The sequence below is a fragment of the Episyrphus balteatus genome, chromosome 1, assembly GCF_945859705.1.
Source record: "Episyrphus balteatus chromosome 1, idEpiBalt1.1, whole genome shotgun sequence".
NCBI lineage: Eukaryota > Metazoa > Arthropoda > Insecta > Diptera > Syrphidae > Episyrphus > Episyrphus balteatus.
The window spans coordinates 128,980,104-129,003,955 of NC_079134.1; the positions used below are offsets into that span (position 1 = coordinate 128,980,104).

A 23,852-nucleotide genomic window follows, 5' to 3' on the forward strand; every position below is an offset into this window, starting at 1 on the left:
TATAAAGGCCCTTAATTTTTTTTACTTTTTTTGCAGACATCACTTTAGTCCTATATTTTTGTTATCGAATAAGGCAAATAACGCCCTGTCACACAGTGGGACGAATGTATGGAAAAATCGGTATTTCTAATATATATTGTTTTTGACTGAAACTACGCAAAGTTGCATTAAGACGTCCATTTAAACCTAAATCTATGAATTAAACATGAAAACCAAATAAATGGAAACGTTTTAGCAAGGAAATTCATTTTTGTTTAATTAAAAGAGTTGAGCAGCGAACTTTTTTTTTCAGGAGGTTTTATTATCATTTTTTTGTTTTAAACTGATTTTAACGGGTGTAATTGATGGCCCGGATCTGCTTAATTCTATTAATTTTAACTACCGGAGAGGTGCTTATAACTTTCGTAGCTTAGATTTAATAAAATTACCCCAACACCGTACTAATTATGGTATGCATGTGCCCTTAACTCGCATGTGTAAGCTTGTAAATTTGAATACTAATCTGTTTGATTTTAATATTAATAAAACTAGTCTGAAAAAAATACTAAAAACCAGTGTACCACGCTCATAAACTTTTTTTTTGTATTTATGTTCAATGTTTACTGATTCTTTTCTCATTTAATGTCTTTATACCTAATTGTATGTACATATGTATATTAAATTATTTTTTTATCAACACTCTTGACTATTAAAACATTTTTGTTTTAAAATTTTGTTTTAAAATTTTGACACTTTCTGAAAATTAAACATGAAATATTAAATTTATTTTTTTGTTCATTTTAAATTTTTTTTATTTTGCACAGATATAATAAATGCTTGTACTAAGCAGTCCCAATCTTTGACCTTCCTTTGATATTCGTATCACCATTCTCTGCTTTACTTATTTAGTTCTTTTTAATTTGTTTTTACCTTCAAAAAACACTAAAAAGTGCCGATACGATAATCATCCGCAAATGTCTTCGTACTCGGTGAAAATGGACCCCAGCGCGTGCGGTATCTGGGGGGGAAAGAGGCGTGGGAATTAAAAAATTTTATCACTTACGCAATCAAGAATAGCTTTAGTTATATTCAAATTAGAATTCAGCCATTATTCGTTAGCTCTCATGAACCGATGGAGTCTTCTAGTAGACTGCTCTCACATTCTACTTTACCTTGAGACAATAAAATTTAGTAACATCCTTTATTTAAGCTTCCTCCTCTTCTGTTGACTTCTCTAAGCCAATAAGTTGTTGAATTTCAAACACACGTTATCAAATTTGCTTATTCTTGCACTATCCGGCCAATTTTCTAAAATTTAACCATTTTTGATACATGGGGTTGAACCTAAAAAACACGATTTTAAGTACTTGGCGCAAAATTGCCGCAAGATTTTTTTCTTAATTCATTTAGAGTACACTTTACTGAGTATAAAACCAAAAAAACCCCAGAAAGCCTTTTAGGTGTAAAAAAGAAAATCTAACTTAAAGTCAAAAAACAATTTTTTTTTCATCCACACTTGGAAAACCATGAATAAAAAAAAAATACAACAAAAACAAAAATTTGTTTATTATTAAATATTAATTTAAATACCTTGATGCGTGTTATTATCCATTATTAAATTAATTTTTTACCGCACAAGAAATTTTGAGAGTAATACAAATTACAACCTGATTTTTCAGCACGAACAAAAAAATCAAACTTGTCATTGTTTGGTGCTCTATAACTTTTGCACTAATTGGTCAATGCAAATAATTTTGATGTAGTTAGAACCTAAATATATTTGGGATGACAAACCAATCACTCAAAAGTACCGCAATAATATTCGAATTTTTTAATTTATTGCTATGGGTCGTCCCACTGTGTGTCATTTCAAAATTGTTTAATGTTGCCCTTCTTTTCCAATCGAAATGACAAACATTTCTCCAATCTATCACTAAAAATACTAAAACCCGATAAATTAAAAATATTCTTATCTAAAAGACGATGAGCCCTGATATAGTCTACCTTTCGTCATTTAAATATTCCGGCCCTGGTAAAACGGCACGAGTACGTTACAAATAAAAAGCGAAATTGAAACTTGTGTGCCTCCGTCCGTACTTCGTCGCTCTGAGGGTATCTTCGCTAAATAATGTGAATCTTATCTCTCTCGTATCTTTTTGTAACTTGAATCTCAAAGTATTTTTTTTTTTTTTTTTTTTTTTTATGATTCATGCAATCGTATCAGTGAATAAATACCCCGTTATATGAACATTATACCCACGAAGTCGTGTATTTATGTCTATTTAGGTGTCTCGTCGATATAAAGTATGAACAGTAAACTGTGAACATATATCTACAGGAAATATACTTCTTAGATACAAGATACATTTTTTTTGTATGTATGTATATCAACAATAAGAACACAGCCTTGACATTTCGACTTGAACTTATTTCCCATCGTTATATGTACAATTCGGGCTATATGCCACCATACCTACCATTTTGCATTGCATTGGTGTAATTCGAGCGAGAAAATTATCTAAATTTAGATACTTTATTCAGCGTTTGTTGGGTGAACTACGCCATTTGGTTTTGTTCGAGTGTAAAGTCCGAGAGAGTTTAAATAAAAATTCCTCAGCTGACACATAAAAATGTATGTATGTAAGAGAGTAAAAAAGAGAGGTAGGTGGTATCCGCCTCCCGAGTATGAAAAATCAGCACACATGTGTGCTTTTTTTTTATTCGTTCATGTAAATTAAGGGCAAGGGAAGAGTTCAAGGCCTTGAAACAGGAGAATAGATAATATATTTTTTTTTTATTTGTTATAAATTTTATTTGTTTGTTTATTTTATCGAACGATATTTTCTGTTTTTTTTTTTTTTTTGTGTGACGACGAAGGCAGCTGATGTGCACACAAGTCAACAAAAAATAAATGAAAATTGTCTGACTCAGTTGGGGAATCAGTTAAGTTGATATTAGATTACGGCACATGTTGTATGTTTAAATATGTTTAGGTTTTTTTTTTGATTGATTTGATTACGTTGATGTTATAACTTTATGTCTTTATATTTTTTTTTTTTGTTTGGCTTCTAATGAAATAGAAACATGCACCTGGTATTGAGATTGTTTATATTTTGATTTCTTGTTCCGTGTTAGGGTTTGACTAAATAAACATTCAATTAAACGATGAATTATTAGAGTCGTTGGATGTCGTAGTGAAAACTTTAGACATAGTGCCAATGAACCTAAAAGAATTTAGAAATATCATATTTTCAATTTTAGTTATTTATTTTTTGTGTATTTGTGCATTTTGTTTTGTGTAATGTTTAAACCTATTAGCTGACATAAAATCATTTTTTTTTTATATTTTTATTTAAGGGCAAAAACGCAATTAATTTATCAGAGTACAAAATTGGTGCTCTGATAAATTAATTGCGTTTTTGCCCTTAAAAATTAACCGCTGAATAAGAAAAAAACTGTCTTTTAAAATGAATATATTAGCGACGAAGTAGGTAGATAATGTATTTTATCAAAGTTTAAATACATTGTTTTCTACACAACCTATAAGCATTATAAAGAAATGAAATTCAATCAAATAGCAGTGTGGCACCTGAAACTCAAAGTTCGTAAGAAGATCTTTCTGAAGTTTTAGTCAATAGTCTTTTGAAGTTAACCATTGCATCCAAATAGGTTGAATACCTATCTCAAAAAATTTTTTTTTGATTTTCATCGAGAATCGAAGAGAGAAAATCGCAATACAACGCATTGATTGAAAATACAATTTTTTTGAATTCAAGATTTTCGACGTACACTTCAATTTTTTACTTGCGATTGTACATAAGTGCTATATACCAAGTTTTGCATTCGTACAAAAAAAAGCTGAGATAACATTTTTCCATTACATTATGATTATAGAGAATGCTAGAAAAGTGGGTCCCGAAAGTCCGTCTGTCTGTCTGATGGACTGATTGATGTCAAACTTGGTATGTAGCGTTATTTGGCGACTCTCAAGAGGAGTTTTTTTTACCAAAAATAACGGTACTTGTCATATACCGATTTTAGCAAAGTTGAAATTGCTCAAAAACGGCTCCAACGATTTTGTTTAAAAAAATCAATTGGATGTTTTAAGACAAGGGGTCTATCTTTTAATGAAAAAATTTATTTTTTAAAATCATTATTAACGGTACTTGCCACTGCCACTCCGAAACTGCTTATTCGATTTCAACGAAACTTTTTGTGAAAAAGCATTTATATAATTTTAATATAAGCCAAAAATAAAATTTCGAAAAAAATAATGTTTGCATTTAAAAAAAAAAAATTCGATTTTTTTTTTGAAAAATCAAATTTTCGAAAAAAAAAATCACTAAAAAAGATGTTGATTAGTGATTTCTACAAAATGGCATACCAATTTCACTTTTTTCCAAAAAAATTATTTATAAAAAATTAGTTTTTTAAAAAAACGGCTCTAACGATTTTGAAAATTTTTTTTTTTTCTAAAAATGCATCTTAATTTATCAATCAAAACTGCATTCTTGTTTTGGAGGGAAATTTGATTTCAGATTTTGTTTTATTTTTTTTTTTTTAACGAATTTTATGTTTTTTTTTGTACCTGACATTTCCCAAATTTATATATAAAAATCTTAAAAATTTAAGCAACTTGAACTCTAAGAGCAAGTTCGTGCGACCCAGTCATTCATTTTATTTCGGAAGCCTATCCGATTTACATACGATCTTACAAAATTCGTATATTTCGTAGAAATTGGAGAAGATTTGATCCGATCGGTTACCTGACTATTTCAAAAAGGATGGTTTTAATTTCAGACATTTTTAATACCGCAAGAGAAGCTATTCAACTTTTTGTCATATACTTTGGCGGACACTTTGTCGCGGAATGAAAAAAAAAAAATCTCATAAATTGTAGCTAATTAAATGCTAATTTGTTGCGGAATCCAAAAATTTGTAGCTTGCATAGTTTTTGAATTATTGAATTTTCCGCTAAAATAATTCTGAAGTTAGCGAACAAAATGTGAAATTATTAAAATTAATGAAATAAGTTGACCTCCAAATTTGTAGCTTTTTAAATGCTTTTCAATTCCATAAACTTGTTTTTTTGTAGCCTCAACAGTTTTTTTGATATTCCAAATTCCGCTAAAATAAGATTGAAGTCAGCAGACGAAAATAGGAAAATCAACTCAAAAGAGTAATTTTTTTCAACTTAAAGTTTCAGAGGTGCACTTCCTATTTGACCAGGCCAGTGGAGACATTTTTAAAAAATCACTTTTGTAAGTTTTTTTCTTTTGTCATTAATTGTAGCTTTTGAATACATTATTTTCATATAAACCACAATTTTGTAGCTCAAACTGTTTTTTAAAATATTCAATATTTTATTTTAAAAAGATAGCTCAAAAGTAACCTTTCAAAATCCAAAAAAAAATCCGAAATTCAAAAAATTTTTTTTGCAGAAATTTGAAGTTACCTAGACTAAGACGAAATCCAAAGATCCGATTTAGTAACTCGATTAGTTTTTTTTTGTTAAAAATAAGACTCAATTTTATATGTTAGATTTTTCAAAAAAAAGTAGAATTTTTAAAATTTTGTTTGCAAATTTTGTTTTGCAAAGCTACAATTTCTAGAAAAGAAAAAAAAAATCATGCTATTATGGCCTATGCAGGTTTGATGTTTCAAGTTTCTAGCAAAAATTCTTCGAGATTTTTTTTTTTAAGAATACTGCAAACGAGTTTCAAATCAACTTTAAAGCGATTTTGTGAATACAATAATACAAAAAAATACCTTTAGTTCATATAGAATTTCTTTATTATTAAAAAAGAAAGCATCGTAATTTTCCGCAGTCTATGTCAAATATGTTTACTGTTTATAACAAGTTTTTACAAAGTTTCTCAAAACAAACTAAAGATGCTCATTATTTCCGAATTCAATTTACATATTCTTAACTTTAAATCAATCAAAACAATGTACCTACAATAATCTCATTTCGAAAAAATATAAGAATCCAATTATATCTATTTTTAGGTCTCACAAACTTACTTCATTCCGATCAAAAATACCAAGAATATAAAAATTTCAAACAAGTTAAATCCTCTCGCTCTGACACTCTTCAAATATACAAAAAAAAAAAAACAATATAATGAACTCTTAATTGATTTCATCTCTTGGAAATCCCCTTGAATTCTTCAATCACACTGGTTTTGTTCTTATATTTATTTGCATTTTGACCTTTTGAGCTCTTCCAATGCATGTTAGAGTTGGTCTTCTCCTTAATCCTTGTTATTGTTTGTTTTTTTTTTTTTGATCTACCTGCAACCAACAATAAGTATTATTTTTATGGCCAGTCATTAGCGTATAGGCGACTAATTGTCTGGTTTATTGTTTACTTCTATATTTTCTAAAATTACAAAAAAATTCTTAAGAATTTGAAGGCGCATATTTTTAAACTTATAATCTCATCAAGGTTTTAAATTTTTATTGCAAAACTATATATATTTTTAGGATAAGTGGTTTTTCAGAATTCCAACTGAATGAATCTTTTCTTTTTAACACCACTGTACTTCTCTCTCTCTCTCTCTCTCTCTCTCTCTCTCTCTCTCTCTCTCTCTCTCTCTCTCTCTCTCTCTCTGACGCATTTTTTCATACATACACATGCGTTGTCTCTGCGTTTAAAATGTCAATCGATAACCTATACGTGATAATAAGAAGAAACAATAAAATATCAATCACTCTCACGTATACACGAGAGAGGAGTATCTTTTTTTTTTATACTTGAATAGCGATAACCGCTTATAAACAAACATACAAAGATCAAAACATGTTCACAAGGCGCACCGCTTAGACATCATATCGGCCGCCTGGTTTTGTATATTGTGTGGTGGAGGGCCTTGGGGAGAGAGTCAGATGGCAGCCACTCATCACCAGTACGATCACACACGAACGATCTGTTTGTTTGTACACTGTTGTATATCCCTATCGTGCTTGATTATCCTCCCTCGGCCCTCTTCGTCTTGACTGGCTTTGATGGGGGCCTTGCCAGGGCCGGGGCGAGGTAGGTAACAATTAAGTAGTGTAATATCAATGGCGACATGTTGATCGTTGCTGCATTTGTATGATGGCGGACTGAGCAACGATCGCAAACATTTTTGTAGAGTCACTTGCTGCCAGTGGACTCCCATCATGTCGGATGCGGTAGTGGGCAGTGGAGGGAAGCGGTTAGAGACATTTACTGGCGACACAAGTCTGCGATCGCGACTCCTAAACTGATTTAATGGAGTTGCCACTTTATATGGAAGGGACGGCGGATTGGCGGGATGGGGAGAGCGTTCGACCGGCCGGCAGTGGTGATGGCGGCGGCGAAGTGGCGGCAGTGTTTTTTTTTCGTATATCGATGGCAAAGTGTAGATCCGAGAGTATAGTGTTCCGTATAGCTCCCCATTTCTAGAGATCAATGTAGAAGCAATGAGAAACAACTGACACGACGGACGGACGACGGCGGCGACGGACGTAGACGATGACGACGACGGCTATTATACGTTGATGGCGACTGAGTTTATTTATGCAAAGTACAGTGTGTAGGTAGAAAATTGTCGATATACAAATAGATACGATCCAACAGAGCCAGAACAAACCTAAAAATTACACACAGACTTTAAGATACTTAAGCATTGAAGTTTGCGCGGAGATATCTTTTTCCGTTCTTCACCTTTTTTTGGTTTGGTTTTTTTTTTTAAGAGAAGGCATAAATTGTTGGATTGTGCTGAACTTAACAAAAAACAATATGCTATCGGTGTTTTGTGTATATAAGTTTTTTTTTTTTTGACTCAGCAATGTCTTGCCACTTGGTATGGTGTTGCCTTTTTTAATGAGCGCAGCAGTAGTCGTAGTCTCTCGAGGCAGCACATGGTTAAAATGTGTTTTTTTTTTTTTTTTTGTTTTATCTTATTTTGTTTTTTCGTTTTTATACCTACTTTAGCCTGACCGATCATCGATCGATGTTTTAGAAATTGGGTGTTGATCGATTCCGTGATTAAAATAAAGTGGACGAACTGGTATGGATTTTGCAGAAAAGACAAAGAGTCAAGAGGATGGAGAAACCCAGATTGGATGATATATTTTATTTTTTTTTTTTATTATGATTATTTTGGACCAGAAAATTTAAACAAGAATTGAATGTGATTTGATTTTTATTTTTTTATTATTCTTGGAAGAGAGTGCATATGAACTTAATTTAGAATATTTTCAACTGTTCACGAATTGTAAGCAAAAAGAAACTTTTGATATAAATAGTTTTAAATCGGCAGTCAATAGGGGGATTTCCCAATAAAAGTTAGACTTGTTTTAAAAATTTACTTAAAAATCCAGTTTTCTAAAAAAACTTGATTTGACCTAATATCACGTTTAATAAATCGAAAACTTAATCTGTTCGTTAGATTTGATATTGGGTATTAGCTGTTCGACTTCGGCTTAATAGGTACTTTAGGTAGATTTGGATAGGCGTACAAAAATGAGTTTATAGGTAACCTTACTGCGGGATTTGAAGATGTGCCCTTATATAAATTTGAAGATCTTTTAGTACCTATCTTTTCTAGTAAAATACTCTAGATCACTCGCTCTAGAAATTAATTACATTCTTGGTTTTTATTTTGTCATCCAACAATAATGAAAAACAGGGTTTTTAAATCTAGTTTCTTTGCTATTGCTTTATTTTTTTTACTTGCAATTAAGGTTTTCTAAGGTATGACATGGCATTACTGTCTGTATTTTTGTCTAATTTGAGCTAAAATTTAAACTTCAAAGGCGATTTTCTACTAATTTGGGAGATAAGAGTTTTTTTTTTTTTAGATAGAGGTGAAATTGAAACTTTATTGTTAGCATCTAAATTAACGGTCCCTACCATATAACCAAAGTTGAAGTAAATTCTTTTCTCAAAAAGTAGGCTCTAACGATTTTGATTAAACAAATTGTGTGTACTGTTGTAAATAAGATCGTAACACTTATTTTTTGAACCGTCACACAGTGTGTCGAGCCCATACAAAAGTTTATCATAAATACTTGCAGATAAGTTTTTGGAGTTTTAATATTTTTTTTTGTATTTTTATGGCAGAAATAGAAAAAAAAATTACAAATTAACAAATTAAATAACCTATTACTTTTTTTTTTAGTATAATTTATGAAATTAACATTTATTGAAGAAGCCACTTGTGAGCAAAATTAATTTTTTTTTTATATATAAACAAAAATATACTTTTCGTAAGGTTTTTGGTGTGCGAATCCGAAGTCAGAAAAATTCTATCATATCACGTTTTTGAAATATTCCCGTTAGAAAATCTGAAATGTTGTTTTCTAACAGTTTTTGAGGTTATGTTCTTGAACGTGGTGATTTATTTTAAATAAATTTGTAACAGTTTCTAAAAGAACTAAATGTTTTCTTTTAAAGCCCGTTTAAATCTTTTCAATATCTTTTTTCTACTTTGAGAAATCTTAAGTTGAAGTCAACTTGTTTTGTTTATCTTCTCTATACAAAAAAAAACGTATGTTTATTTGCGTTTCATAGTAAATCTCGAATAGTTTTTTGTCAATCGCTTTCAAATTTTGAAATAACGTTTTATTTGCATTTTCGTAAATTCTTATATCGGCGAGGTTGGTAAATACGCTATAATACACAGAAGAGCGTGGCCGGGTCAAGTAATTACATTAATTTAAAATAATTACATATAATTTTTTTCTTGTTGAAAACAATATTTAAAATATTTTTAATTACATAAACAGCTTTTTGTTTATTTTTTCATTTTTGTGATCCCCTTGAAGATGTTTCTCAAAAAATGAATTATTTTGAGTACTTGACTCGTAGCACATAAATGTGAATATCTCTGGTAATCGCAAACAAAAGCAGACCAAACTTTGCCAATATTAAGTATAGGCCTAAGGCAAAATAATATAAAAAAATTATCGATATGATTTTATATGTTTTTTTTTTAAATTAAGTTTAAAAATTAAATTTTTTTTTTGGCCATTTATCAAAGAAATTTTAATAACTCATATATTTTTTTATAAATTTAATTTTTTTTTTGTTATAAGTTTTACAACAACACTCAAATAAACAAAATAACATTAACAAAATTTTTCAAACAATTACCAAACGTGAAATATACACTCTCAAAGATTCCCATAAATTCCTCAAAATATTTTCGATTTCCGAGGTACTCATGTTTCGGAGATTATTTTGAATACATAACCTGGGTTATTTTCTAAGATAAATATGTTTTCATATGAGTTGACACTTCTAAATTATATTTTAATAGCAAAAATATTAATTTTTAACAAAAAAAAAATTGATTTATCATAAGGGGACGACACACTGTGCGTCATCAAAAACGTTTTCTTGATTTCTGACTTAAACGTTAACGACTCATCTAATTTCAATTTCCAATATCGCATATTTAAATTAAATATGTATTCAAAATCTTATAACCTAGTTACATTTTCAAATAAATCATTTTTTGGATTTTTAAAAATTATTTTTTTTTTTTTTTGAAAAATCAATTTCTTAAAAATGAGGACTTTTCAAAATTTGTTTTAATTTTTTAAAAATGACATACCAATATTTTTTTTTTTTGAAAAATGCTGGAAAATATTAACAAAAACAAAAAAACATGTTATTTTAATGGGGGAAATCCCTCTGGAAGACAGCTTTTTCAATAATTTTTTTTGGAAAACTGAAAGCTATATTGAAATTTGGAAAAGTATTTAATATTATTGACATTATGAAGAATTGATACAATTTTTTTTAAACAAAATGGCGGTTCTACAGCTCTTTAAAGTTGACGCCTCGAGTTTGCGCCGTGCAATGCCGAGGTCAAGAAAACTATTTAAAATCAAAAAAGAATTTTTTTTCCAAGAAAATATATTTATACAAATTGCATGAACCTAAATTTAGTAAAAAAAAGTGTAAAGTAAAAATTAGATACCAAAAAAAACGAAAAAACACAATGTTTTTTTTATAAACAAATTGTTAAAAAAAAATATTTATTGTAAACATTTTATTGAACTTTTAGGTTCATGCAATGGCCAATAAATTAAAGAGTAATTTTCAAGTCGATAGCTTCATTAGTTTTTGAGTTACGTTGCACGGCGCGGAAAAAAACGCGTTTCGAGGAAAAAGTCTTTAAAGTTATCGTTTTCGTACTGTGGTAGGTTCGTAGGGCATGGGTTTCGGGACTATCTAGGGGCTTTTGAGGCTTCATTTAAGGCTTAGACCACTGAAAATAGTTTCTTCGGTTGATAAATGAATTTATTAGGCAAACAAAAATTAAAGCAAAAATAAAAATTTCCAGAGGGATTTCCCCCCTTAAACGGCCCAAATATTTAAAAAAAAATAGATAAAATAAATGTATTAATTTATAGGTATTTTTTTTTTATTTTTGCATTTTAGGTCACCGATTATATGTTTCGTTTTATCAAAATACGAATCCAGAAAGTCAGAAAATAGGTTTCAATGATATTTACAACAAAAATATGTATAAAAATAAAATAACTAATAAATTATTTCTTTTTCTTTTCAGGTAAGTGTCTTCAAACTTTCGTGTAAGACATATATAATGTATAAATTAAGTACAAAAAAAAATGTGAGTAAAAATAATTTTTTGTTGAAACTGATTCATGCATTAGAGGACATTCAAAAGTAGCCTCATAGGTCTTAATTTGCTAACATACAAATTATTTCGGATATAATAATTTAGTTATGACCTCACTGTTTTCAAACATTCTGTCAGATGAATGTGGTTTTCTGACCTCCATATTTGATTATAGCTGCCACTTTAATAAAGTAATGAGTTGGTTAAAAATTCTGGGCCAAATATCTAACAGATTCCTAATGAATTATTAGTTTTAGCTTCTACCGAACAACATGGTAAAATCAATTTATATTTGAGTAGCGCTATTATCATCTTAAAATTTATGTTGAAATATGTTTGGGAAATATTATAATTGCTATAGTAAGTAGGTACAAGAGTAGTTTAGTTTTGTAAATCGTAGAATGCAAGATCAGTTTCCAGTGTATGCTAGTTTTTTTTTCGTTCAACTTGATATAAACTATATATTTGTGAAAATTTAATGAGTCTGAAAACTCTATTTTTTTAAGATATATTGTTGTTCTTTACCATTGAACTTAAATTTGCTTGTGTTTCAAAGTTTTAACGACACTTTAAAACAATGCATGAAGACGGAAAGCAACTCTTATAAATACTTTCTTCCCTGTATCCCTTTGATTCGGAGAAGCGTAGATATTTAAAGTCAAAATATATCAACGACGGAAATCAGAAACACATTTTGAATTGAAGATTTATTTCATGGAATTTATCAAAACTTATTTTATTCTTTGAAGTATGTAGATAGTTATGTCATACGATCCAAAATCAAAAATTTACTAAGCAAACTTTTATAAAGACGTATTTCTAGAGACGGAACGGAGAAAAAAGACCACCTAAAACAAGCGGATTTATGCATGGTTTTTTTGCCAAGACGTATTTCGTCTTAAATTAAGCGAACAAATCGTCTTATTTTCTTGAATGTGCTAATTTAAAAGAAATCCACTTAATTAAAGCGGAAAATCATCTTATTATGATGTGGAAACATTTTAACAAATAAAACTGGCAGATTCCGCTTATTTTAAACGGAAATCGTATCGTTTTAAGAGGGTAGCATTTAAGGTGGGTATCATCTTATTTTAAAGTGCCCTTTTCTTCTCGGTGTGGATGTACCTACCCTAAGTAAAGAAACGAAATTCCGAGACTTGAAGTGACCCTGAAAAGGAAGTTAACATAATTTGAATGCTTTGCGATATACGATAAATCTTTTCTCAAGAAACAATGCCCAAAGTACCGAAATTGAATAACTTGAGAAATTTTGTCCATAATACAAAAATAAGAGTGTCCGTAAACTTTCTATTCACTCTGTACAACCACTGTGTCTTTCAAAATTCATTCATTTTTCCTGCAACCTACACTCTTATTATTTTTTGTGTCCTCCTTATTCCCCATTTTCATATCAATGGCTGCAAAGGAAGCTCATAAAATGTATCCAAACTAAAAAAAACTGTTGCGCTCCACTACAAGTGCAGTGTTCGTATAAATATGAAGTTCGTTTATTTTGTTTAACTTGTTTCTTTACTGCATTACTGCACATATATCATTTTTCATGCTCAAGATTCACCGTCAAAATCGCGCAATCATGAAAAAGTCACATCAGATAAATGCGGATAGAAATCATCACCTCACGCTCATCAGTCACTCACACAGACGAACGCGCGCACACGGTAGCCATAGCTAATATACCAAAGACAACCAACAACAACAACAACAAAAAACGGAATCATAACAAAACTGTAATCATTCGACTCGAATCTTGAATCGAAACGTATAACTTACGGACGCAGTATTACTGCTGGTTGCACATTTTAATCGTTTCGTCCGCCTTCGTCTTCGTTGTCGTCCGGTCCGGTTTCGATCAACTTTGCGGCTGTAAATTGTATTTTTAGGTATCTTCAGCACCTTCATACTTTTCGACTTTGCTTCTTTGTAAAAAGATATTTAGTAAAGATACCTTATACCTACCAATAAAATTCAAACTCAAAGAGTTGTTTAATAGAGCTGGCGCCCCTCAATAGATCTTAGCTATAAGCCTCGAGGTAAACGCCACGGGTTGCAACACCTCAGTTTTTACAACACACTTCTCTTTCTCTATTGTGGCAAGGTGAACAATATATTTTTTTTTTCACTTTACCTATATTTTTGTTATATTGTATCTTTTTCAATACAAAATTGAACCTCAATAAAAAGGGTTTTTGTGAAAGACATTCCGAAAAAGATATACAAAGTTAAAGACAATTATATTTATATAAATCTATCTACCTGTTGTAGATACTTATACCTTCAAGTATCTATACTTTTATATATATATATGTATTTAAAGATGCACAAAACGGTGAAGGCGTCCAACAACGACACGACACAGCGGCGGCGGCGGCGCCAGTGAACCTGTGTAGAAACAGACATGAAATTAACTTGAAAAGTTCACGTCTACCTGTTTTTGTACAAGTGACGTGACCTAACCAGGGATACCCCCGATCTTAAAAGGCAATTTATATAAAAATTTCGTCGTACGAACGACTCACAGATACAATATCTATCTATAGCTACAATACAGAGATACTCATATCAATCTTCGTTTCGTCGTTTATACATACAAAAAAAAAAAGATAGACAACAAAAGACGGCAAAACGAAAATAAAGAAAACCTAAAAACATAGCAAAAGAAACTAAAACACGAAGAAGACGAATCGAGTTTTGTTTGTAGACAAAAGAGAGGCAGAGTGAGGTAGGCAATATAGAGGTGTATATATCTATTAATTTTTTGCCTCAACTCTCGACGTAATCTCTCGCGAAATTCCGTCCTTCGAAGTCGTCGACGTATTTGCAAAACACTTGAATACACACATCCATGTGTATTTTATTGTTTTTTTTTTTTTTTGTCTTTTCTATTTTTTATTCTTCTCTGTCGTTTTTATTGTATACATATGGAAGTATAAGTGTCTGTATTTATATTTATACGTATCCGTATTTACGTATCTATGAAACCGAAAAAATGCCATCTGAAATTATACAAAAAACAAAAAAAAAAAAAAGACCTACAAATCGACTTAAAGTTAAAGACGGTGAATTTCCGCTAATATGTGCTCTGAGTATGGTTGCCAATTTGGTATTTTTTTTTTAACGTGATAACGTCTTATAAATCGATGAACCATGGCAGCCACCACAAAAAAGTGACACCATTTTCTCCCGTTCCACTCTCGCACTTTTGCAGTGCGGCAAAAATTTCAATTAAAAATTAAAAATATACTACATATTAGAGATACAAAAATCTTCTATAGCTTATTTGAAAGATAATAACTTAAAGCTTAATCCAAATTAAGGATTTTTTAAAATGTCGTCATTTGATAGGGTAAACAGGGGTAAATCGGAAAGATGCATTTTGCTATAGATAGATGAGACTAATTTAAGAATAACTGCATTTAAGAAAAAATTCTTAAAAATGTTTAAACTAAGCTATATTGTTTTGTTTGAACGTTGTTCACGTGTTGGGGCTATGACAAAATGATGATTTTGGGTAGGGAAATTTTTTTTGACAATTCTAAAGTAAGTTGCCAGGTGAAAGATGAGGGAAAAAAAATTAGTCGTCTGATACGGATTTTTTTCCAACACTCTGCGTTTCGAAATATGAATTTTTGAAAAACACCTTGTTTTTTAGAGGTATTTTTGGGTAGTTTTCAAAAAATCTCAAACTTATAGGACATGTAGGTTTTGGCCTTATGCATACATGTGCAAAAAATTAGAATAGTTTGGTAATATTTGATTGAATAACGGAAGAAACAAGTTTAAAAAAAACACATATTTGATCGTTTTTAACCGATTTTCATCGTTTTTACTTTTTTTTTTCTTTAAAAAATACAGGAATACAAAATATGGAGTAATGATAGACATTGACCACGACTAAATGTGTGCGAAGTTTCAATCATTTTCGTAAACACAATTTTGAGATGACGGTAAAATAATATTTTAGAATTCAACAGGTTATAATTTTTGATGAAGAGCAGATAGAAATTTTATTAAACTTTTATGAGCATCCTGATACAATTACTTTACATTTGTTATATCACACATAACGGTAGACTTAGACTAACTACAAGCTACACAATGTTAAATCAAGAAACTTGCGAAAAACCTCAAAACACCAGTGGAGATCTGTTGCCCCCCGAACAGCCACCAGTGTGGGAAGTACCGTAATCTCAGTCTGGAAAGTCGACATGGTTGACTTTAAAAAATTTTTACTTCTCTTGTAGGCATCTTTGAAATGAGATTGATACGTCATATGAAAGGTGAAATAATAAGCTTTCACATGGTATAAAATTTTTTATAGGTTGTCAAACAAAAAAAATTGATTTCATAGCTTGAGAACATAAAAATAAATTTTATTTTTTGCTTTTTTTAATGAAATTTGATCGAGTTCAAAAAATTCTAGCTCTTTTTGTAGATGTTTCATAGACCTAATCGATATATATAATTTGAGCTAAGACAATAAGATGGTATACAATTTTTTAAAGGTTGTAAGGGAAAAAATTGAATTAATGACGTGAGAAGATAAAAGATAAAAGTTCATGTTTTTGTTTGCTTTTTTTGATGAAAATGATTGTTTTTAATAAATTATTTTTATACTTTTTGCGCATTGTAAAAATTTTAAAATGGTTTTATTCTTAAGAAGAAAAACTTGGCTTTAAAATTGCATAATTTTTTTGTAAGCTTTTAAAATAAAAAAATTAATATAATGAGAAAATAAAAAAGGTATTTTTTTTTTTTAGCTTTTTCTTGTAAATTATGATTGTTTGAAATAAGTAAACGCTTCAATTGACTAATTTTAAACAAAAGCACGCAACCTGTTTTTTGACGACGTTATCACGTAAAATCATCGTCCGTAAACCGACTTTACAGACAACCTCTTTTTTTTCTGTTTAATTTTAATTCCATAGTTTCTATTTGGAACGTATTGAATTGATTAAAAAACTCAAAAGTATTTTCTGAGCAAAAATAGATAAATTTGTGACAGTTTTAACAAAATGAAGACATTTGAAACGAAAATATTTGGTTCAAGAATCGAACCTTAAGACACACTTGTAATTGGTAGGTATCTACAGTTTCAACAGCTTGGGTTATCAACTTTAAAGTTGCTTTCCCGTTTGTGTTTCTGAAGCATTAGAATTAGGCATTAGAACGCTAAAATCTGGAAACGAATATGAAAAATTGTGGGTAATATTAAGAGCAATACAGTTTAGCAGATTAAAATTTTTAGAAAGGAGATCATTTATAAAAATAAGAAATAGTGCCGTAGATAGAATAGAACCCTGGGGCACACCAGTATGTTAACATTGTTTGTGGGTTGCAGACTTGAATCCATTCAATACGAATTGTATTGAACGGTTCAAAATGAAGTTTTTTAATCCATCGAAGGAAAGACTCATCGTCTTTCGCATTGAGATTATCGACATCGATCTTTTTATCATTCAAGATGGCTTCTGAGCTCAACCAACACCCAATAAGCTTTTCTTTCGATTCCATAAACTGTCACTAATCAGTTTGCAATGTGATTAATTCTGTCGAGATATCAACTGCGGTTTTCCTCATAATAACTCGCATATTACATATAACTCGCAAGAGTCTGACGAAAATCAGCGGATGACAACGGAAACTTTTTTCCATTGTCACGAAAATCTGTCCTGTCCAGCGTGACCTTTTGTCACGCCACTTGTCTCACTACATTTTAAACTGTTGCAAGTTGATGTCTCGTTTATGTACATATTTTGTGTCAACTTTAGTGCAGAATAAAGTTGGTGCTATTCCAGATGAAGCTAATAGAAGGGCTACTTGGTGAAGTAGCCTACAATTTTCAATACAAAAAATATTACAACTTCCAAAATATTAAAATTATTTTTAATCTTTTTTGTATTAGATTTCAATATTTAAGTAGGTATTAAATTTACTACTTGTAATACAAAAGTTATTAGAAAAAAACCTCCGCAGGTATTAAATTCTAGTTTTTAATTGAATTTTAATACCGCTGTATTAGATTTTAATATTATTGTATTACATTTTAATATATTGTATATTAAAATATAATACAATGTTATTAAAAACAAATATAAAAAGTACTGAATTGAAATACAAGAATATTAAATTTTAATCAAACGACAGCAGCAGCCATTTTGAAAAAAGAAAAAAATCCAGGTACCTCAACCTGTTAAAAAAAAAATTAATTAAAATATTGTAAATTTGTACTAGTTTTTGACAATAATATGGTTTTTAAGCCACTTGAAGTGTAAATTTTCGTGAAAAAAAAAAAAGATTTTTTCTCTGGAAAGCCGCTATTTTGTCAAAAATCAAAATTTTAACTATTCCTTCGTTCATTACCTGCATTCGTCTATCCTGGAAATGAATCTTTTAGTTTTTTTTAATTTTAGGTGATTTTGAAAAGCTCATTATTTAAAAGCTGTTTTGTTATATTTCCCTGTCATGATTTTTTTTTTTAAGTGAAAACTTCTTTAGTATAGTAGTGATTTGAAACAAAATGAAACGAAAACGCGACACGACTTCAACTTGTTATATCTTTTTTGTTTTAATAGATAGATGAATGAAATTTGTACTGTAGATAGGTAATTAAATAAATTATAATTGTACAAAATTTTAATTAATTTCATATTCAAAATTTGGAGATAACGGTTAAAAGATGTTCTTTTCCAACACACGTTATATCTTTTGATCTAGTGCACATACAAATTTGATTTAACTTCAGTACGCATGCTGATAACATAACCTTTTATTTGATATATCACACATAACGTTACGTGCTCTACAAGTTACACGATCTTAAATTGAAAAAAAAAATATAAAAATACCTCAAAACACCTGTGAAAATCTGTTGGCGATGACCAGCTACCAGTGTAGGAAGTACCGTAATCTCAGTCTGGAAATTTGACATGGTTGACTTTAAAAAATTCTAACTTCTCTTGTAGACATCATTATACAAGGTGAAACAATAAGCTTTCACATGGTATAAAATTTTTTATAGGTTGTCAAACAAAAAATTTGATTTAATAGCATGAGAACATAAAAATAAATGTTTTTTTTTGCTTTTTGGATGAAATTTCATCGAGTAAAAAAAATGCTAGCTCTTTTTGTAGATGTCTCATATATCTGATCGGTATATATATTTTGAGCTAAGACAATAAGCTTTCAGATGGTGTAAAAAATGGTTGAAAAAAATGTATTTAATAGCGTGAGAAGATAAAATTACGTGTTTTTTCGCTTTTTTTGGTGAAAATTATTGTTTTGAATAAATTAATTTTATGCTTTACGCATTGTAAAAAAATAAGTATGGCTTAATTCTTTAGAAAACTTTGTAAGCTTTTTGATGGTCTATTTTTTTCAAGAAAAATGATTTTTTAAGGTTTCACTTCTCCCACGTGTGCATTGCACACATGATTTTGTTTTTTAACTTACTCAATTATAACATAATATATTTATTGTTATTCTGCAAGAAAAGCAACCACTAAAACCCGCTTATTTCTTATTGGCAGCAGTTCAAAGATTCATGTTTTTTTTTTAAGTGAAACGCCAAAAAATTTTTTGGTTTATATCTTTTTAGCAGTTTTTCCAGTTATGCTAATTTTTCAATGAAAAAAAAAATTTAAATTTAAAGAACAACATGTAATTTTTCTGTTGATCGGGTAAGTTAAGCGGGTTCTGCTGTACTGTGATGCAAAATTTTTTATAATGAAAAGTTTTTTTTTGTGAAATAGATTGAGATGTTTTTCACACGATTTGATATTTTCCAAGGAACCATCAATTTTTTCTAAAAGCTTTAATTTTAAAAGTATCATATTTTTTTACAAATTCGTAAAAAGTCTCGTAAAATGATGGTTATTGTCGAAAAAATATCTTTTTATTGATCACTCGTAAAAGTTGTTATATGAATAACTTTTTTATGGGGAATATTTTTGGCTGTAAAATGAGTGTAATTTTTTTTTTCTGATAGTGGCAACCATACTTTTGAGTAGCTATTTCGAGTTTATACTTTTTTTTTTCTTTTAATTGTAAATATCATACAAGTGAGTAAGTGGCTACTCTATAGTGCCAGCGAGCATATTGCTTTTTAGCTAGTTCACACAGATACAAAAGTATCTATACTATACCAAACCTACCTCTCTGTCTAGAGAGATTAAAATATATTTTTTTCAAGTTGAGTTGAGAGTGTTGTTTTGTGTTGTTGTTGTTGTTGTTGTTTTTTATTATTGTCGTCTTGTGTGTGGTGGCGTTCTATTACGAAAAAATATCTGAATTGACTATTAGTCGGCAACGAACGGCGGGTGAACTAAGGACAAACTATAACAGACGGCGTGCATATATTTTTTGTTTTTTTTTGTTTTTCTTCTTTAAGTTTTATATGTGAACTCGCAGATAAGATTGATATACAAAAAAAGAAAAAAAAAATTAGATTATGTATTTAATTCGTATTGTGTCTTTTATTTTGTTTTAAATGTATTTTAATTAATTGGTATTTTTTTTTTTATTTGGTTGGCGCAATTGTCTTAATTTTGTGCACTTTTTCTTTCGCAAGTTCGTTATTTGTGCAAAACTATCACATTTTTGCAAATTTAATTCGGTCCTGTTGATGTGTTGTCTACGTCAATTTCCCTTGAGCCCATCACACAGTGACGTTTTGTGAATTTAATTATTTTTTTTTTATTTGTGTAAATTTTTGTGAAGAGAGTTTATTTCTTTTTCTTGAATTTGTTTATAAATTATTTCAAATTCAAACAACAACAAAAAAAAAACTACAATGGAAAATATTGTATAGTGTTAATTGACAACAGCGCCATCTATCGGCTAAATTTTGCAACTTTTTTTGCAATTTTTATACCAACCTACCTACATTCTGTGGATTATTTTATTTTTATTTATTTATCATGATGAGGTAAGTCGCACATTGACGCATAACGTGTTTGAATTAATAAATGAAAAAAATAAAAAAAAAACGATAAAATTATTTATCTTTTGTGAGCTCTTATAAAAGTTTTGCAATTATGTAGCAGAATTTCGTTAAATATTTTGTGAGGAGCCTGGCGTTATTTATTTTTTCTTATTTTTTTTTTTTTTTCTTTAAGTGCACACGTCTGCCAGAGGATATTATAATTTTTTTTTTTGTTGGTTGTTATTTTTTGCCATTGCCGTCGTAGCCGGTTGCCTTGTGGTGTGTTCTTGTGTGTTATTAAATCACCCCCACAAAAAAATTATTGAGATTGAGATACAGTTTTTGAAGGTTATTTCGCGGATATATTTATAGTTGTACCAAAAATAGATGAATTTTTTTTTTTTTTTTTTTAATAAAAACAAAAACAAAATCAACAGGGTTGATGGTGCCACAATATTGTTGATTTAAGCTTCATTGGGTTGTTTTTATTTCAAAGAATTTTTATTTTTTCAATTGAAGAATATAGAGATACTTAATTTTCCTGGGGATTCCCATGTGTGTTTTTTTTTTTTTTTTGTTTTCTTCTTTCTAAAGTATTTATAGAATAACCATTTAATTTTCCATCTTGAGATACTTTTGTGAAATGAAAATTAAATTTGTGTTGTTTATAATGTGTGGATGAATGATTTTAAGTCGAGAGTGAGGAATTTAAGTTTTTTTTTTTTTTTTTTTGAATTTTCTGCCTGGGTTTTTGTTTGGTTTTTATATTTGGAGCAAAAGGAAATCCTCATCTTACCAACAAAATCACCCACGCAATGGGAATTTAAATTTATGAATTTTTATTATCCATAAATTTTGTTTTTTTGTTTCGTTTTCTTCAAGATAGATACTTTTTTTTTGTTTTTTTTTTTTTATTTGAATTAATTTTTAAGTTAAGGTTAGGTTCGTGTGTATATTGACGAGTATATAGATTGGAATGTCTGATTTCGATGAGATAGAGTAAATTTAGTCAAATGAAATTCACAGATTTTAGATTGTGTTTTGTTAGATGTGAAAAATGTGACGTAGTAAGTTGTTATGTAGATGAATAAACGAGTGTTTAGATAATTATATTCAGGTATTTATGTAGTTCGTTTTTGTTGTATTTTTTTTTTTTTGTTAAAGTAGAATTACTTTTATCTCTTTGTTGTGTTTAAGAGGTGTTGAAATATAATTTTTGGCGATATGATGAGAAACTATTTATTCATTAGGGTGTTTTTAAGGAATGTATGATGCTGATTTTTGGTTAATTACTTTCTAGTTTCTTTTACTTTGAATTTAAAAAATCTCGATGATTGATAACATTAAACATTTAAAATATTTTTAGATTTAGAATCTAAATGACGAATTTCTTGTTGTGTGACAATAGATTTACAATAAAATTGAAATTCTTGCGATACTTAATGTTTGTGTTAGTAAACAAGAGGCAGTTTTTTATTCCAGTCGTCTAAAATGTATTAAAATTTGATGTGCTACATAAATCATCATTTTTTAAAGCAACATACAAATTTGAAAGTATTAACAAATATTTCATAGAGATCTTCAGTATTAAAGCTTGACTTTCATTAGGTCCAACTTCATTTTAATAGATTTTCTAAAGGTCTTCGATTTCGAGAAATATTCTTTTATTCAAGTTGACTCTCAGATTGATACCTACTTAAAATCATCTTAAATCGAAATAACATTCTTCTTGAATACTTTATTCATTTTTAAACAGTAATTACATTTTTCCTGACCTTAAAAATTCTTTAATAGTATTAGGGTAAGTCGGGGGAAATATGCCACTCATAACAATAAAACAATCCTATTAAATAGTTCTTTTATTTATTTTTGTCATTTTATTTAGGTAATAGAAAAACCAATAAAAACATAACTTTAATTCATTTTAAAATAAAGTTTAAAAAAAAACTTAAAAAGTGGCATTTTACCCACATGTGAGGGGAATTAGCCACTTCCGACGGGTGGATACTGTATATGCGGGCAGACATTTAGACAGTATGTCCTTTTTTAAGTTCAATCGCGTGACACATCGGGTCCTTGTGCATCGATCTCTGGCATTTAGAGCATTAAATACAGTCACATCTTGTTCCGAATTTGTCGGAGTAGCACAGGTCACAAATTGGACAAAAGTTGTCTGTATCCTTTTCGCCACTTGAGGAATCATATATAATGCTGATAGTGCTTCCTCGGAAGTGTCTTTTTCACTTTAGTTTTCCTTTTTGTTCTGTTAATTCTGCTTTGTTTTGTTAGTTTGCAACGTATGTAGCGTTTTATCCCAAAACGTCCAAAAATATGAAAACCTCCCTGAACAAAAATTAACGCCAAATTAATTACCCTATTAAAAGTCTTGTTATTTGTCAAATTTTCTATCAATTAGAAATTCCTAGTTGATATGGTATTCTTATAATGAATATTGGCTGATTTCACTTTTTAGTAGGCAAATGTCAAATGAAAGCGTAGGTACATTCACAATCTTTGTAAAACGATCAAAATTCAGAATAATTTTTAAAACTATCAATTAATAACCGTAATAATAAAGGTTTCTATCGTTTATCAATTAATTGATATTTGACAACCGAAGTAGGATTGTTAATAAAAGTCCGCCATTACAATAATTCATAAGCCTTAATTACTTCTTAAAAGAGGAAAATTAAATATAATTCTCCACCAAAATTACGTTATTAGGAGTTTCACAATAATTCATCCACAATAATTTCAAACAATCATATCTCCATTTCTTCATTTCCACAATAATTATTATTTTTTTCTCGAAAAAAAACGGAATGTTAATGGAACGGGTAAATATCGGCACCTAACCATAGTATTCCGATAGTGCGATAGACCATGATGCCAGCCATCCTCCTAAAAACATTTTTTTCATGGGAACTGCTTCTTGTGAGGAATTGACATCATTGTCATAAAAAAGTGCATTTGTACTTAGGTATTCTTGCTTCGCTAGGTAACGCACAAAATTAAGTGACTTCAAGATTGATTCTCAAACAATTCTGAATCTTATATGTCAAAATTTTTATAAATACTCATATTTATAAAACATAACAAAGACCATTCGATCAATCGTCAATAACGACAACACGGTTTGGTAAATTATCCCTCTTAACCGAAAGATCAATCTAGCAAAAAGAAAAACCCCATAAAATTTAAATTTTCGTTGTAAAATTAAATAAATTTATCATCCATTCATCAACCAAACAAGATGACGTTATGATGCCTGACGTTCATAATGTCAAACTCATCACTTTAATTGCTGGCTC

The 23,852-nt window shown here is 29.5% G+C and overlaps 1 protein-coding gene across 2 annotated transcripts in view; it reads left to right on the forward strand.

The window, feature by feature from the left end:
- Positions 1–23,852, forward strand: part of LOC129907243 (transcription factor HIVEP3) — a 160,331-nt gene that overhangs the window by 101,894 nt on the left and 34,585 nt on the right. The window contains exon 1 of one of the 2 annotated variants that reach the window (XM_055983354.1): positions 20,151–20,544. The exons of the other annotated variant lie outside the window; for it this stretch is intronic. The gene's annotated coding sequence lies outside the window, so the exon portion shown is untranslated. Of the gene's footprint in view, positions 1–20,150; positions 20,545–23,852 lie in introns of those variants that run through there. 2 annotated transcript variants of the gene reach the window in all.